The sequence below is a fragment of the Mustela erminea genome, chromosome 11 (genome assembly GCF_009829155.1).
Source record: "Mustela erminea isolate mMusErm1 chromosome 11, mMusErm1.Pri, whole genome shotgun sequence".
Lineage (NCBI taxonomy): Eukaryota > Metazoa > Chordata > Mammalia > Carnivora > Mustelidae > Mustela > Mustela erminea.
In genome coordinates, this window is record NC_045624.1 from 22,106,779 (window position 1) to 22,122,819 (window position 16,041).

The window sequence follows — 16,041 nt, forward strand, 5'->3', positions numbered from 1 at the left end:
AATACCATTCAGCCTCTAAAAGGCCTGGAATTCTGACATCTGCTATAACATGGATGAACCTTGAAAACATTATGCTAAATGAGACCAGCTGTAAAAGCACAAGTATTGTATGATTCCTCTTCTGTGAGGTACCTAGAATGGGCCAGTTCATAGATACAGAGAGTAGAACAGAGATTACAATGGGTTGGGGGAAGGAGAAATGGGCAGTTACTGGGTAGGAGGTTCTGTTTGGGATGATTAAAAAAAACTTCAGGGCGCCTGGGTGGCTCAGTGGGTTAAAGCCTCTGCCTTCGGCTCAGGTCATGATCCCAGGGTCCTGGGATCAAGCCCCGCATCGGGCTCTCTGCTCAGCAGGGAGTCTGCTTCCCTTCCTCTCTCTGCCTGCCTTTCTGCCTACTTGTGATCTTTGTCAAATAAATAAATAAATAAATGAATATCTTTAAAAAAAAAAAAAAACCTTCAGAAAATGAATGGTGGTGATGATCGCACACTTAAAAATGGTGAAAATGGTATATTTTATGTTATGTATATTTTACCACAATTTAAACTCCCTTCTACCCAGAAAAGTGCTTAGAACAAAACTTGGCATACAGTACACGCTCAATAGTGGTTGCTGTTATCATCTCTCAACTTACCGTCTTTGCTAAATCTAAACGATGTTGAAGGTCGAAGGCGGCAGTAATGTGAGGAATGACTGTGTCTCTAGGCTGGACCACACAGATCTGGAAGTCTGATTTGTCAGTGCATCTGGAGTTCACCAGGCTCAAGAGAATCCACTCATATAGACTCATGTGGGTTAAATTCCTTGGAATTTGGGGGAGGAGCAAGATGGTGGAGGAGTGGAGACTGAGAATTTCTCTGGTCCCAGGAATTCAGCCAGATAGTTATCAAACCATTCTGAACACCTACAAACTCAACAGGAAATCGAAGAAAATAGCAACAAGTCTATGAACAGAAAAACGACCACTTTCTGGAAGGTAGGACATGTGGAGAAGTGAATCTGAGGCAATATTTGGAAAGATAGACATGGGGTCAGGCAGCTTCCATCAGCCAGCTACCCACCATCAAGTGAGAGAGCAGCAGAGCACAAAATCAGAACTTCTAGACGTCTGCTCCACTGAGGGATGTCGCTCCAATGACTGAGCAGGGGTGGGGGAATGGAGCCCTAATGGGAACAGTGTGGTCTCAGGAACCATGGGGTCACAAAAAGACTGGGGGTGCCTGAGTGTGGCAGAGCACAGGTATCAGAGGCTCTGCAAAAACGGAGCTGAGGAGTGAGTTCTCAGGTTGGGGTTACCTTACACCAGGATCTGAGGCACTGTCAGGCCACTGCTCTTCGAGCACAGATCCCACAAGTAGCAGATCTGGGGAGACACCCCCTCCTTCCTCCTCTGGGAGGAACAGCATAGGAGCACACAGCAGGAATCTGCTGGGTTTGGAGACTCCAAACAGGACTGAGCGCCAGAGATAGAAATGCTTGGTCACAGGCTGGATGAACATGGAGCGGGCCGGAGACCAGGGAGACGGAAGAGATTGGCTGCTTTTCTCTGAGGGCACACTAAGGAGTGGGGTCCCGAGCTCTCAGTTCCTAAGGGGCCGGAGATTGGGAGGCCACCCTTTTCATTACCATCCTCCAAAGCTGTAAGGAAAGTGTCCAGGGAACAAAAACTTCCAAGAGCAAAACTGAGCAGATTACTTAGCCTGGCCCCTGGCAAGGGCGGTACAATTCTACCTCAGGCAAGACACTTGAGAACCAATGCAATTGGCCCCTCCCCCAGAAGATCAGCAAAAACAACTGGCCAAGACCAAGTTCATCAATCCATGAGAACTATGGAACTCCAGAGCTAGGGAAATGTAACACATAGAATTCATGGCGTTTTTCCCATGATCCTTTAGTCTTTCAAAGTTTATTTTTATTTTTATTTTATTTAAAGATTTTATTTATTTATTTGACAGAGATCATATGTAGGCAGAGAGGCAAGGAAGCAGGCTCCCCGTTGAGCAGAGAGCCTGACGCGGGGCTTGATCCCAGGACTCTGGGATTATGACGTGAGCCAAAGGTAGAGGCTTTAACCCACTGAGCAACCCAGGTGCCCCTCAAAGTTAATTTTTAAATTTTTCTTTATTTTTTTCTTTTTCTATTTTTAAAATTTTTTCTTCTTTCCTTTTTCAACCAACATCTTATCAATTCCTTTTTAAAAATCTTTTTTTAATTTCCATTTTTATAGTGATATTCTATCCCTTCAGTGTATTTAACCTTATTTTTTTATATATATTTTTCTATATATATGTTTTTCTATATATATTTTTTCTATATATATGTTTTTCTTTCTTTAAAATTTGGAATACAGTTTTTTCTAACAGACCAAAATATACCTTAAATCTAGTGTAGGGCTTTCTTCTAGTCTCTGGCCTGATCACATTCTCTCCTTTTATTTATGTTTTTTAAATTTTTTCTATATATATGTTTTTCTTTCTTTAAAATTTGGAATACAGGGGCGCCTGGGTGGCTCAGTGGGTTAAGCCTCTGCCTTCGGCTCAGGTCATGATCCCAGGGGCCTGGGATCGAGTCCCGCATTGGGCTCTCTGCTCAGCAGGGAGCCTGCTTCTCCTCATCTCTCTCTCTGTCTGTCTCTCTACCTATTTGTGATCTCTCTCTCTGTCAAATAAATAAATAAAATCTTAAAAAAAAAAAATAAAAATAAAAAAAAAATAAAATTTGGAATACAGTTTTTTCTTTTCTTTTTTTTTTTTTTTTTTTTAAGATTTTATTTATTTGACAGAGAGATCACAAGTAGGCAGAGAAGCAGGCAGAGAGAGAGAGAGGAGGAAGCAGGCTCCCTGCTGAGCAGAGAGCCCGATGCGGGACTCGATCCCAGGACCCTGAGATCATGACCTGAGCCGAAGGCAGCGGCTTAACCCACTGAGCCACCCAGGCGCCCCGGAATACAGTTTTTTCTAACAGACCAAAATATACCTTAAATCTAGTGTAGGGCTTTCTTCTAGTCTCTGGCCTGATCACATTCTCTCCTTTTATTTATGTTTTTTAAATTTTTTCTTTCTTTTTTCAACCAACTTTTATCAATTCCTTTATTAAAATCTTTTTTAGGGGTGCCTTGGTGGCTCAGTGGGTTAGTCTCTGCTTTGGCTAAGGTCATGATCTCGGGGTCCTGGGATCAAGCCCTGCATCAGGCTCTCTGCTCGGCAGGGAGCCTGCTTCCCCCCTCTCTCTGCCTGCCTCTCTGCCTACTTGTGATCTCTCTCTCTGTCAAATAGATAAATTAAAATTTTAAAATATTTTCTTTATTTATTTGAGAGAGAGAGATCATGAGAGGAGAGAGGTCAGCGGGAGAAGCAGACTCCCCACCAAGCTGGGAGCCTGATGTGGGACTTGATCCCGGGATTCCAGGATCATGACCTGAGATGAAGGCAGTTGCTTAACCAACTGAGCCACCACGGTGCCCCAAATAAATTAAATTCTAAAAAAAAATTTTTTTTTAAGATTTTATTTATTTATTTGACAGAGAGAGATCACAAGTAGGCAGAGAGGCAGGCAGAGAGAGAGGAAGGGAAGCAGGCTCCCTGCTGAGCAGAGAGCCCGATGCAGGACTTGATCCCAGGACCCTGAGATCATGACCTGAACTGAAGGCAGTGGCTTAACCCACTGAGCCACCCAGTCATCCCTAAAAAAAAATTTTTTTTAATCTTTTTAAAATTTTCATCTTTGCAGTCATATTCCATCCCTTCATCATATATATATATATATATATATATATATATATATATACATATATACACATATATATATGTATATATATAAGTTTTACTTTCTTTAAGATTTTGGGGGGCAGTTTCTCCTAACAGACCAAAATCTAGTGTGTGGCTCGGTTTTATTCACCAGCCTGATCATATTCTTTTTTTTCCTTTCTTTTCCCCCTGGTTTTGTGTCTCTTCTGATCTGTTTGGTGTATATTTTTCTGGGGTCATTGTTACCCTTTTAGCATTTCATTCTCTCATTCATCTATTCTTCTCTGAACAAAAACTCACCTCAAAAAAAAAGAACAAGAGGCAGTACCAACTGCCAGAGACCTAATCAATACTGACATTAGTAAGATGTCAGAACTAAAAGTTCAGAATGACAATTATTAAGATACTAGCTGGGCTTGAAAAAAGCACAGAAGATACTAGAGAATCCCTTTTGGGAGAAATAAAGGAAGTAAAATATAAGCAAGTTGAAATCAAAAAGGCTATTAATGAAGTGCAATAAAAAATGCAGGCTCTAACTGCTGGGATTAATGAAGCCAAAGAGAGAATTAGTGATACAGAAGACCAAATGATGGAGAATAAAGAAGCTGAGAAAAAGAGAGATAAAAACAACTACTGGATCACGAAAGGAGAATTCAAGACATAAGTGATACCATAAGATGAAACAATATTAGGATAATTGGGATCCCAGAAGAAGAAAAAAGAGAAAGGGGGGCAGAAGGTATATTGGAGCAAATTATAGTGGAAAACTTCCTTAATTTGTGGAAGGAAGGAAACAGGAATCAAAATCCAGGAGGCACAGAAAGTCCTCCTCAAAATCAATAAAAAAAAATAGGTCAATACCCCCATCATCTTATAGTAAAACTTACAAGTCTCAGAGTCAAAGAGAAAATCCTGAAAGCAGCTTGGGGATAAGAGGTCTGTAACTTACAATGGTAGAAACATTAGACTGGAAGTAGACCTATCCACAGAGAAGTGGCAGGCCAGAAAGAACTGGCATGATATATTCAGAGCACTAAAGAAGAAAAATATGCAGCCAAGAATACTATATCCTGCTAAGCTACAATTGAAAATAGAAGGAGAGATTAAAAAAACTTCCAAGGCAAACAAAAACTAAAAGAATTTGCAAACACCAAACCAGCCCTACAGGAAATATTGAAAGGGTCCTCTAAGCAAAGACAGAACCTAAAAGTAACATAGACCAGAAAAGAATGGAAACAATATACAGTAACACTCACCTTACAGGCAATGCAATGGCACTAAATTCATATCTCTCAATAGTTACCCTGAATGTAAATGGGCTAATTGCCCCAATCAAAAGACACAGGGTATCAGACTGGATTAAAAAAAACAGACCGATTGATATGCTGTCTGCCAGAGATTCACTTTAGACCCAAAGACACTTGCAGATTTAAAGTGAGGGAGTAGAAAACCATTTACCTTACTAATGGACATCAAAAGAAAGATGGGGTAGCAATTTTTATACCAGACAAATTAGATTTTAAATCAAAGACTATAATAAAAGATGAGGAAAGATACCATATCATACTTAAAAGGCCTATCAACAAGAAGATCTAACATTTGTAAATATCTATGCCCCTAACATGGGAGCAGCCAATTAATAACAAAATCAACGAAACACATTGACAATAATACAATAATAGTAGGGGACTTTAACACCCCCCTCACTGAAATGGACAGATATTCTAAGCAAAAGATCAACAAGGAAATAAAGGCCTTAAATGACACACTGGACCAGATGGACATCACAGATATATTCAGGATATTCCATCCCAAAGCAACAAAATACACATTCTTCTCTAGTGTACATGGAACATTCTCCAGAATAGATCACTTCCTGGTCACAAATCAGGTCTCGACCAGTACCAAAAGACTGGGATCATTCCCTACATATTTTCAGACCACAATGCTTCGAAACTAGAACTCAACCACAAGAGGAAAGTTGGAAAGAACTAACATACATGGAGGTTAGAGAGCATCCTACGTCCTAGAAAGCATTCATCCTAAAGAATGAATGAGTCAACCAGGAAAACAAAGAAGAATTAAAAATTCATGGGAATAAATGAAAATGAAAGCACAACTGTTCAAAATCTTTGGGATGCAGCAGTCCTAAGAGGAAGGTATATAGCAACACAAGCCTTTCTCAAGAAACAAGAAAGGTCTCAAATATGTAACCTAACCCTACATCTAAAGGAGCTGGAGAAAGAACAGCAAATAAAATCTAAACCCAGCAGGAGAAGAGAGACAATAAAGATCAAGCATAAATCAATGAAATAGAAACCAAAACAAGAGTAGAACAGATCAATGAAACTAGGAGCTCATTCTTTGAAAGAATTAATAAGGTTAATAAGCCCCTGGCCTGACTTATCAAAAAGGAAAGAGAAAGGACCCAAATTAATAAAATTGTGAATCGGGTTGCCTGGGTGGCTCAGTGGATTGGGCCTCTGCCTTCAGCTTGGGTCATGATCTTAGGGTCCTGGGATCAGGGGGTCCTGGGATCGAGCCCTGCATCGGGCTCTCTGCTCAGCAGGGAGCCTGATTCCCCCTACCCTCTGCCTGCCTCTCTGCCTAATTGTGATCTCTCTCTGTGTCAAATAAATAAATAAAAAGATCTTTAAAAAAAATAAAATAAAATCATGAATGAAAGAGGAGAGATCGCAATCAACACCAAAGAAACAGAAACAACTATAAAAACACATTATGAGCAACTATATGCCAGCAAATTAGACAATCTGGAAGAAATGGGTGCTTTCCTAGAGATGTATACACTACCAAAACTGAACCAGGAAGAAATAGAAAACCTGAATAGATTCCTAACCAGTAAGGAAATTGAGGCAGTAATCAAAAATCTCCCAAAAAACAAGAACGCAGGGCCAGATGGCCTCCCAGGGGAATTCTACCAAACATTTAAAGAAGAAATAATACCAATTCTCCTGAAATTTTTCCAAAAAATAGAAATGGAAGGAAAACTTCCAAACTCCATTTTAGGAGGCCAGCATCACCTTGATCCCAAAACCAAACAAAGACCCTATCAAAAAGGAGAATTACAGACTAACATCCCTGATGAATATGGATGCAAAGATTCTCTCACCAAAATACTAGCCAATAGGATCCAACAGTACATTAAAAGGATTATTCACCATGACAAAGTGGGATTGCAAGGTTGGTTCAACATCCGCAAATTGATCTATGTGATATGATACATTAATAAAAGAAAAAACAAGAATCATATGATACTCTCAATAGATGCAGAAAAAGCATTTGACAAAGTACAGCATCCTTCTTGATCAAAACTTTTCACAGTGTAGGGATAGAGAGTACATACCTCAATATCATAAAAGCCATCTATGGAAAACCCACAGCAAATATCATTCTCAATGGGGGGAAAACTGAGAGCTTTTCCCCTAAGGTCAGGAACACAGCAGAGCTGTCCACTATCACCACTGCTATTCAACATAGTACTAGAAGTCCTAGCCTCAGCAATCAAACAACAAAAAGAAATAAAAGGCATCTGAATCAGCAAAGAAGTCAAACCCTCACTCTTGCAGATGATGTGATACTTTATGCTGAAAACCCAAAAGATTCCACTCCAAAACTGCTAGAACTCATACATGAATTCAGTAAAGTGTCAGGATATAAAATAAATGCACAGAAATCAGTTGCATTAAAAAAAAAGGAAGAAATCATTTTTTGCATTTCCATACACCAACAAGACAGAAAAGAGAAATTAAGGAGTCAATCCCATTTATAATTGCACCCCAAGCCATAAAATACCTAGGAATAAATTTAACCAAAGAGGCAAAGAATCTGTGCTCAGAAAACTATAGAATACTCATGAAAGAAATTGAAGAAGACACAAAGAAATGGGAAAAAAAATGTTCCATGCTCAATGATTGGAAGTTCAAATATCATGAAAATGATATATATATCATTTTATACCTAGAACAATCTACACATTTAATTCAATCCCTATCAAAATACCATCAACTTTTTTCAAAGAAATGATACAAATAACCCTTAAATTTGTATGGAACCAGGAAAGACCCAGAATAGACCACAGGAATGTTGAAAAAGAAAACCAAAGTTAGTGGCATCACAATTTCAGACTTCAAGCTCTATTACAAAGCTGTAGTCATACTGTAGTACAGTATGGTACTGGCACAAAAACAGACACATAGATCAATGGAACAGAATAGAGAGCCCAGAAATGGACCTCAACTCTATGGTCAACTAATCTTCAACAAAGCAGGAAAGAATGTCCAATGGAAAAAAGACAGTGTCTTCAAAAAATGGTGTTGGGAACACTGGACAGCCACATGCAGAAGAATGAAACTGGACCACTTCCTTATACCACACACAAAAACAGACTCAAAATGGACGAAAGACCTCAACGTGATAAAGCAATCCATCAAAATCCTTGAGGAGAACACAGGCAGCAACCTCTTGGACCTCAGCCACAGCCACTTCTTCCTAGAAACATCGCCAAGGGAAGCAAGGGCAAAAATGAACTATTGGGACTTCATCAAGATCAAAAGCTTTTGCACAGCAAAGAAAACAGTCAACAAAACCAAAAGATAACCAACAGAATGGGAGAAGATATTTGCAAATGTCTTAACAGATAAAGGGTTAGTATCTATGTATAAAGAGCTTACCAACTCAACACCCAAAGAACAAATAATCCAATCAGGAAACGCAGAAGACAGGAACAGATATTTCTGCAAAGACATCCAAATGGCCAACAGACACATGAAAAAGTGCTCCACATCATTCTGCAACAGGGAAATACAAATCAAAACCTCAGTGAGATACCACCTCACACCAGTCAGAACGGCTAAAATTAACAAGTCAGGAAACAACAGATGCTGGTGAGGATGCGGAAAAAGGGGAACCCTCCTACTCTGTTGGTGGGAATGCAAGCTGGTACAGCCACTCTGGAAAACGGCATGGAGGTTCCTCAGAAAGTTGAAAATAGAGCTACCCTACAACCCAGCAATTGCACTACTCGCTATTTACCCTAAAGACACAAATGTAGTGATCCAAAGGGGCACGTGCACCTGAACATTTATAGCAGCAATGTCTACAATAGCCAAACTATGGAAAGAGCCTAGATGACCCAGATGTCCATCAACAGATGAAGGGATAAAGAAGATGTGAGATATATATATGTATATACACATATAAATACATGTGTGTATATATACATATATATGCATATACATATATTTGGAGAGAGTCACTTTTTTTATATTTCTCAAATACACATACACACACACATTGTACGCATATACATACAATGGAATATTATGCAGCCATCAGAAAAATTGAAATCTTGCCATTTACAATGACATGGATAGAACTAGAGGGTATTACGCTAAGCGAAATAAGTCAATCAGAGAAAGACAATTATATGATCTCATGATAGGAGGAATTTGAGAAACAAGACAGGATAGGGAAAATGAAACAAGACGAAACCAGAGAGGGAGATAAACCATAAGAAACACTTAATCTCAGGAAACAAACTGAGGGTTGCTGGAGGGGAGGGAGGTGGGAGGGAGCGGGTGGCTGGTTGATGGACATGGGGGAGGGTATGTGCTATGGTGAGTGCTGTGAATTGTGTAAGACTGATGAATCACAGACCTATACTCCTGAAACAAATAATAACGTTGTATGTTAATTTTTTAAAAAGGAGGTGGGTGTATCTTTTTGATGTGGATATATCTACTCCATTTGATAATTAAAAAAAGAAAATCGGCAACATTTTTAGAAAAAAATAAAAATAAAAAAAGGTACTTGAGGTTCAGCTCATGAAAGGGATGTAGAACATGGGCTCAAAACATCAATTACTTGTCTCTTTTTCTCCCCTATTTCTTTCTTTTTTTTTTTTTTTAAGATTTTATTTATTTATTTGACAGAGATCGCAAGTAGGCAGGGAGGCAGGTGGAGAGTGGCGGGGGGAGAAGGCTCCCCGCCAAGCAGAAAGCCCGATGATGCGGGCTTGATCCCAGGACTCTAGGATCATGACCTGAGCCAAAGGCAGAGGCTTTAACCCACTGAGCCACCCAGGCGCCCCCTCCCCCATTTCTTTGAGATGCTTTAGTGAGCTAACTCCTAGCATGCCAATATAATAAAGTACCCAACGTTTGGGTAAATTATAGATTAGCTGCATCAATTGTTCAGTTTCTACAAAAGAATTTTCCAAATAAAAAAATGTAAAAAAAATAAAATTCCCTGGAATTTGATCAACCAGTCTACAAACACCCATTCTCAAAAAGCCTCCTGGAAAATAGACTGTTGTCAAGTGATTGCTCAGAGTGTGGAATCAGAGGCCAGGGGCCAGGGGATTTCCGCCACTGGTGGCACTGGGGACTGGCCACTCAGGTTTCCCTCACCTCTGCGGGGATGGCTTTTGCTTCCTGGCATACTGCTCAGGGCACCCTCTCCTTGGGATCTGTCATCAGAGGTCACCCCAGTTAGTGTTTGCTCTTTAACTTGGTGGTTTCCAATTTGCATGTGGATTCCTCCAGGCCTACACTTGAACAGAATGTTCTGTCCTGTTACAAAACCATTAATTCGCTGATACGCCCTTTTAGTTCTAGATCTGACTGTACACCTTTGAATGGTCTTGAGGGTTTCCCCAGTCTCCAATGGCAGCATATCCACAAACCTACTTCAAGGGGGAATACTTTAACTTCTGGCTGAATGGGTTGATTTTCATTTATTTCCCTGGGAAGGTAACCATCTCCAAGTTCTGAGGATAGACCATGGGCTGCCTACCATCTTCCTTTAGGACACAGCTCCCATTATTACTTGGTGTATCATTTCTTTTCTTTTCTTTTCTTTTTAAGATTTTATTTATTTATTTTGACAGAGAGAGATCACAAGTAAGCAGAGAGGCAGGCAGAGAGAGAAGGGGAAGCAGACTCCCCGCCAAGCAGAGAGCCCGATGCAGGGTTTGATCACAGGACTCTGGGATCATGACCTGAGCCAAAGTCAGAGGCTTTAACCCACTGAGCCACCCAGGCGCCCCTTGGTGTATCAGTTCATTCGTTCATTCATTCAACAAGCTTTATTGAGCACCTACTGTGGGTCAGGCATTGTACTAGGTGCTGGGGATACAACAGTGGACAAAATGAACATCTGCTCTGCAGAGTGTATGACCTAGTGGACAGAAAACGACCACATGGCAGTGAGATTGGTTTTGTTTCTGTTTTGAGATAGGCATTTCTGATAAAAGACAGAACTGAGATTTCTAAATGAGTCTTCTTTAAAAGTCACCACAGGAAATGATACCCCCCCCCCCCGCCGCGCTTCTAACAAGGGTGCCACTGATCAGAAGGTTTTGTTAGGGGTGCCTGGGTGGCTCAGTCGGTTAAGCAACTGACTCTTGGTTTTGGCTCAGGTCATGATCTCAGGGTCCTGGGATTGAGCCCGGCATAGGGCTCTGCGCTCAGCGGGGAGCCTGATTGAGATTTTCTCTCTCTTTCTCTGCCTCTACCCCTGCTCCAGCTCTCTCTCTCTCTCATAAATATAAGTAAGTCTTCTTCTTTTTTTTTTTTTTTTAAAGAGGTTTTGTTTGGTTTGGCTTGTTTTTCAGCTTTTTGTAAAGAATAGCTTTTAGAGCCTTTGGAACATTCTTTGAATAGCCTCAGTGGTGGCCAAGCTGGGAGTGACGTGAAGCAGATCTGACTTTCAGAAATAGGTAAGAGACACTCAGCGTGAAGTCTGGCAGGTAACTGGCGTGATAAAGCTAGGTAATAACACACTGTGGGTAGAAAAATAAAAAAAAATAAATGTGACTCTCTGGAGACTGATTCTTGTCATGCTCAAAAACTGTGTCTGGAAGCAAGGCCGGAACTGGAAAGCCAAGAACGGTTGGAATCACAACAGCGTCACTGTGTGGCCTTCAAGAGTGTAAAGGGCAACACTCACCCGGGTGTGAGGTTGCAGAGAATGGCTAGGTTGTTAGACTCCACAACCTTTTTAGTCCTTGTGAACTGGAGAACCTCTGGTTTTATTTTTGTATAAAATGCAATCTTCTCACTTCGTAGTTGTGAACTCCCCAGAAGAGGAAGGGCCCTGAAGCACAATCTTCCCAACCCCCAGCCTGCAGGTCATGATCTTGGAGTTGGGAGATCCTGTCCTGTACTGGGCTCTGAGCTCAGCACATAGTCTGCTTGAGATTCTCTCTCTCCTTCTCCCTCTGCCCCTCCCCCGGCTCGCTCTCTCTCTCCAACCCCCAGTCTGTGCCAACCACACTGAGGACAGTTTAGCACCAGGGTGATGGCCCAGTCTCGAGTACCTGCATCTGGATTCAAACCCCAGCTCTGTCCCTCACTAGCTGTGACCTAGGTCTCTCTCTGCCTCAGAGTCTTCATTTTTAGAACAGGAATCATAATTGTGATTGTAACTGCTTTGTAACTGCTTCAAAGGACAGTTGTGAAAATCAAATGAGTTAGGGTACTGGAAGGCCTTGAGAACGGTGCCCAGCACAAGGTCAAGCTCAGTGAGTGAGTAACTTTCCCATGGCATTGCTAGTTCTCTGGGAGCAGAGACCAGAGCTGTTTTTTCATGCTGCACAGTTCCTCGCATGGATCTTTCGACATGGTCCATCCTCAATAAAACACTTTATTTTACGTTAAAAATGTGTTAAAAATTGTTTTTCATCTATATCATTATATAGCTAAGATTTGATTGTGAGAAAAGATTTTATTGTAATAAAAATCTTTCTGGATTTAGAAACCTTTTTTAAAATTCTAAGATAAAGCACACACACATATACCTCTTAGAGCTCTGCGTCCCAGCACACAGATGTGCCTCCCCAGATAGCAGCCTTTTGCCCACATCCTTCCTTTTGGGTACTTTCACTGTGCTGCTGTCCCCCCTTCCACCTTGGTTCCCCCTGGTATGAACAAAGGGAAGACTCAGAGGCTTCTGCTCTCTGGAAGGCAGAGTGAGCCAGGGCTGGAGTGGGGACAGAGGGCCCTCCATTTCAAGTACTTGCTTCAGTCTTTCCATGGGAACCATCTTGCCACAATTTAAAATAGAGCCCCTCCCTCAAGCACCTGGGTATCCCAGTTGGTTAAGGGTCTGACTCTTGGGGTGCCTGGATGGCTCAGTCGTTAACCATCTGCCTTCAGCTCAGGTCATGATCCCAGGATCCTGGGTTCGAGCCCAGCATTAGGCTCCCTGTTTGGCAGGAAGCCTGCTTCTCCTTCTCCCACTGTCCTTGCTTGTGTTCCCTCTCTTGCTGTCTCTCTCTCTCTCTCTCTGTCTCTCTTTCTGTTAAATAAATAAATAAAATCTTTTTTAAAAAAAAAAAGGGTCCAACTCTTCAGCTCAGGTCTTGATCTCAGACCCTGTGTTGGGCCCCAGGCTGAGTATTGAGCCTACTTATAAATAAGGAAATAAATAAATACTAAACATTAAGTAAGATAAAATAGAGTCCTCCTGGTGGCCAGGGCAGGCTCAGAATGCCCACTGGGACCCCGCTGACCCTACACGGCACTGGCGCTGACCCTGCAGCCTACTCCAGGGAAGAGTGGCTCTGTTTCCGGGTCAAGGGGCAGCTACTTACACAGTGGGAGCAGCCAGGGGCCGTGCTGAAAAGAACACTCTGGCTTCTAGAGGGCCACAATGCCTTAGGCCTCTCTTCACCCAGGAAGGCCTCAGGATCCCTAACCAGCTGGCTTCTTGCTGGCTTGGCTCTATTTTTAGACACTTGCCGCTGGTTGCATTATCTCCAGTCCTCGAAAACTCCCAAGCTACCAGCAGCATCTTCAGCAACTCAGGCCAGCCCTTTTTCCTCCTTAGGACTGACCAGAAAGCAGAAAATGTGAAGGTCAGAGTAAAGGGGAGGAGGTCAAAGGTCCAGCTGCCTGTTGGAGAAGCCAGGTCTGGGCCTGGGGTGATCTCTTGCTCTTCACACTCCATGTGCTTCAAACACCCCCCAGGCCCTACTGCACCTAAACAGAAAGGTGGCCACAGTGTCAAGTCTCCAAGCCTTCTGCCCCTCACAGGACTTCCTCAAGCTTCCCTCACAGTCTGAGGTCTTCGAGCTGCCAAATTCCCTCCCTTCCCAGCCCTCCTCAGTTCAGACTCCGCCTTCCTGGTCTCTTCCTTCTAGGCAGGTCTCAAAACATGGGTGGCTTGTTAAAAATCACCTGGAGGGCTTGTTAAAAATACAGATGCCTGGGCTCCACTTTAAACTCATTAAGTCAGAGTCCATGTAGCAGAGCCAGGCGTCTGAATGATTTAAACCAGTTTCCAGGTGATTCTGATTCACGCCAACCTCAGAGTCAATGCCCTTACCAGTCACGTTCTCTTTGAAGCTCACTTCCTTGTTGGATTGGAACTGGAAATCCCCAAAGCTCAGATTGGAGCCAGACATCGTTTGTAGCCTGCTAAAAAGTAAAGCTTCTGTTGAAATTATGCAGACACCAGATCTCCAAAATAAAGAATTTCCTAGTTGCCTAGGAAATTGTGACCCGAGCAGAAGTCAGACACGTAACCAACTGAGCTACCCCGGCACCCCTGTAAGTCGGCTCTTGAAGTTCCAGTCATCCTGCTCAGGACAAAATTCTCTGGAAGGATAGAGGGACTGTTTCATGCCATGTTTCTCCTTTTCAGAAAGTAAAAGAGGATTTCCCAGGAGCCCCCAGCCCCCCATAGGTTTCCCTCATATTTCGTCGGTTAGGATGTCATCCCATACCCAATCCCAAACTGAGCACTGGCAAAGGGACTGGGAGCCTCATAATTGGCTTAGACTAATTATGGTTCACTCCTGAGGTGAGTAGGGGTGGGAACAGTCACCTGAACAAAATCGGGGTTCTGTCAGCAAGGTGGAAGGGGAATGGCCTTTGGGGAGGCAGACAACACGTCTGTGATGACGTGCTCTGTAGGAAACGAAAGCACGTGGTGAAGAGTGATGGGGGCGGGGGTGAAGGCAACCATGTCAGACAAGGAGGCTGGGAAGGCCTCGCTGAGAAGGTGATATGTCAGCTGATCCCTGACTGACAGGAAGGAGACAGTGAGCAAAACCAGGCACAAAGCATTGCAGGCCGTGGTACTTACTCTAAAGGCCCCCCAGGAGCCAGAACAAGCTGGCTGTAATCCAGCCTCGGGAAGCTCTAGAACCTCGCCTCCCCTAGCAAAACCTACCCTGAGCTCCTCTCTTTTCTCTTCTTGTCCTCTCCTCCCTCTCTGCCTCAGTCTCCCTCCCCAGAAATAAGGCTTAATGACAGACCCCTGTGGGCCTGAGTCATTACCAGGGGTGGACACCAGTCTGGCTGGTCGTAAGAGCAGAAATCCCTGGAATAATCATACACCTGAGGCATATGCCTTCTTCGTAGCCTCCTCTTCCTCAGACTAAATCCTTCCCCAGTAGGAAAGTGCAAAGCTCCGTGACACCCAGTACCTGCTCACCAGGACACCTGGAGTTTTCCCATCCTTCTGGATACTTTGGGAAATGTGTGCCTGGTCCTGCAGGGAAGGTAAGTTTTGCTGACTGTCTACACCTCTCTCCATCTCATTCCCATCATCTCTGCCTGGGCAGGGAGCTGGGGAAAGTGTAGGGAGCAGACCCTCTTCTCTCAGGAGAGCCCGAAAAGTCAAGCTCTCAGGAGAGCTCTGGGGTATGTGTCCGGCATCAAGGAAGAGGCATGGCCCCGCTGAATGTCAGGCTCAAGGTCATCTGTCCCCTCATTTCGTCTATCATTGTTCTTTTTTCACTTAGATAATATTTCTTGATACTCTCATTATTTTTAAAAATATTTTATTTATTTATTTGACAGAGAGAGACACAGCGAGAGAGGGAGCACAAGCAGGGGGAGTGGGAGAGGGAGAAGCAGGCTTCCCAAGGAACAGGAAGCCCAATGCGGGGCTTGATTCCAGGCCCCCAGGATCATGACCTGAGCCGAAGGCAGACGCTTAATGACTGAGCCACCCAGGCACCCCGATATTCTCCTTACTAAAATGTGAGCAAATCAGTTAAGCATCTGCCTTCAGGTCAGATCATGATCTCAGGGTCCTGGGATCGAGCCCTGTGTCGGGCTCTCCACTCAGCAAGGAGTCTGCTTCTCCTTCTCACTCTCCCTCTATGCTCACTCTCTCGCTCACTTTCTCTCTCTCAAATAAATAAATAAAAATATTTAATAATAATAATAGAACATGGGCAGAAAGCCATCATAAATAGAGCTGAAAAGGTGCAGTACCTTTGGTCACATTGGTACAGCCACTCCAGAAGGTAACCTCACCTCA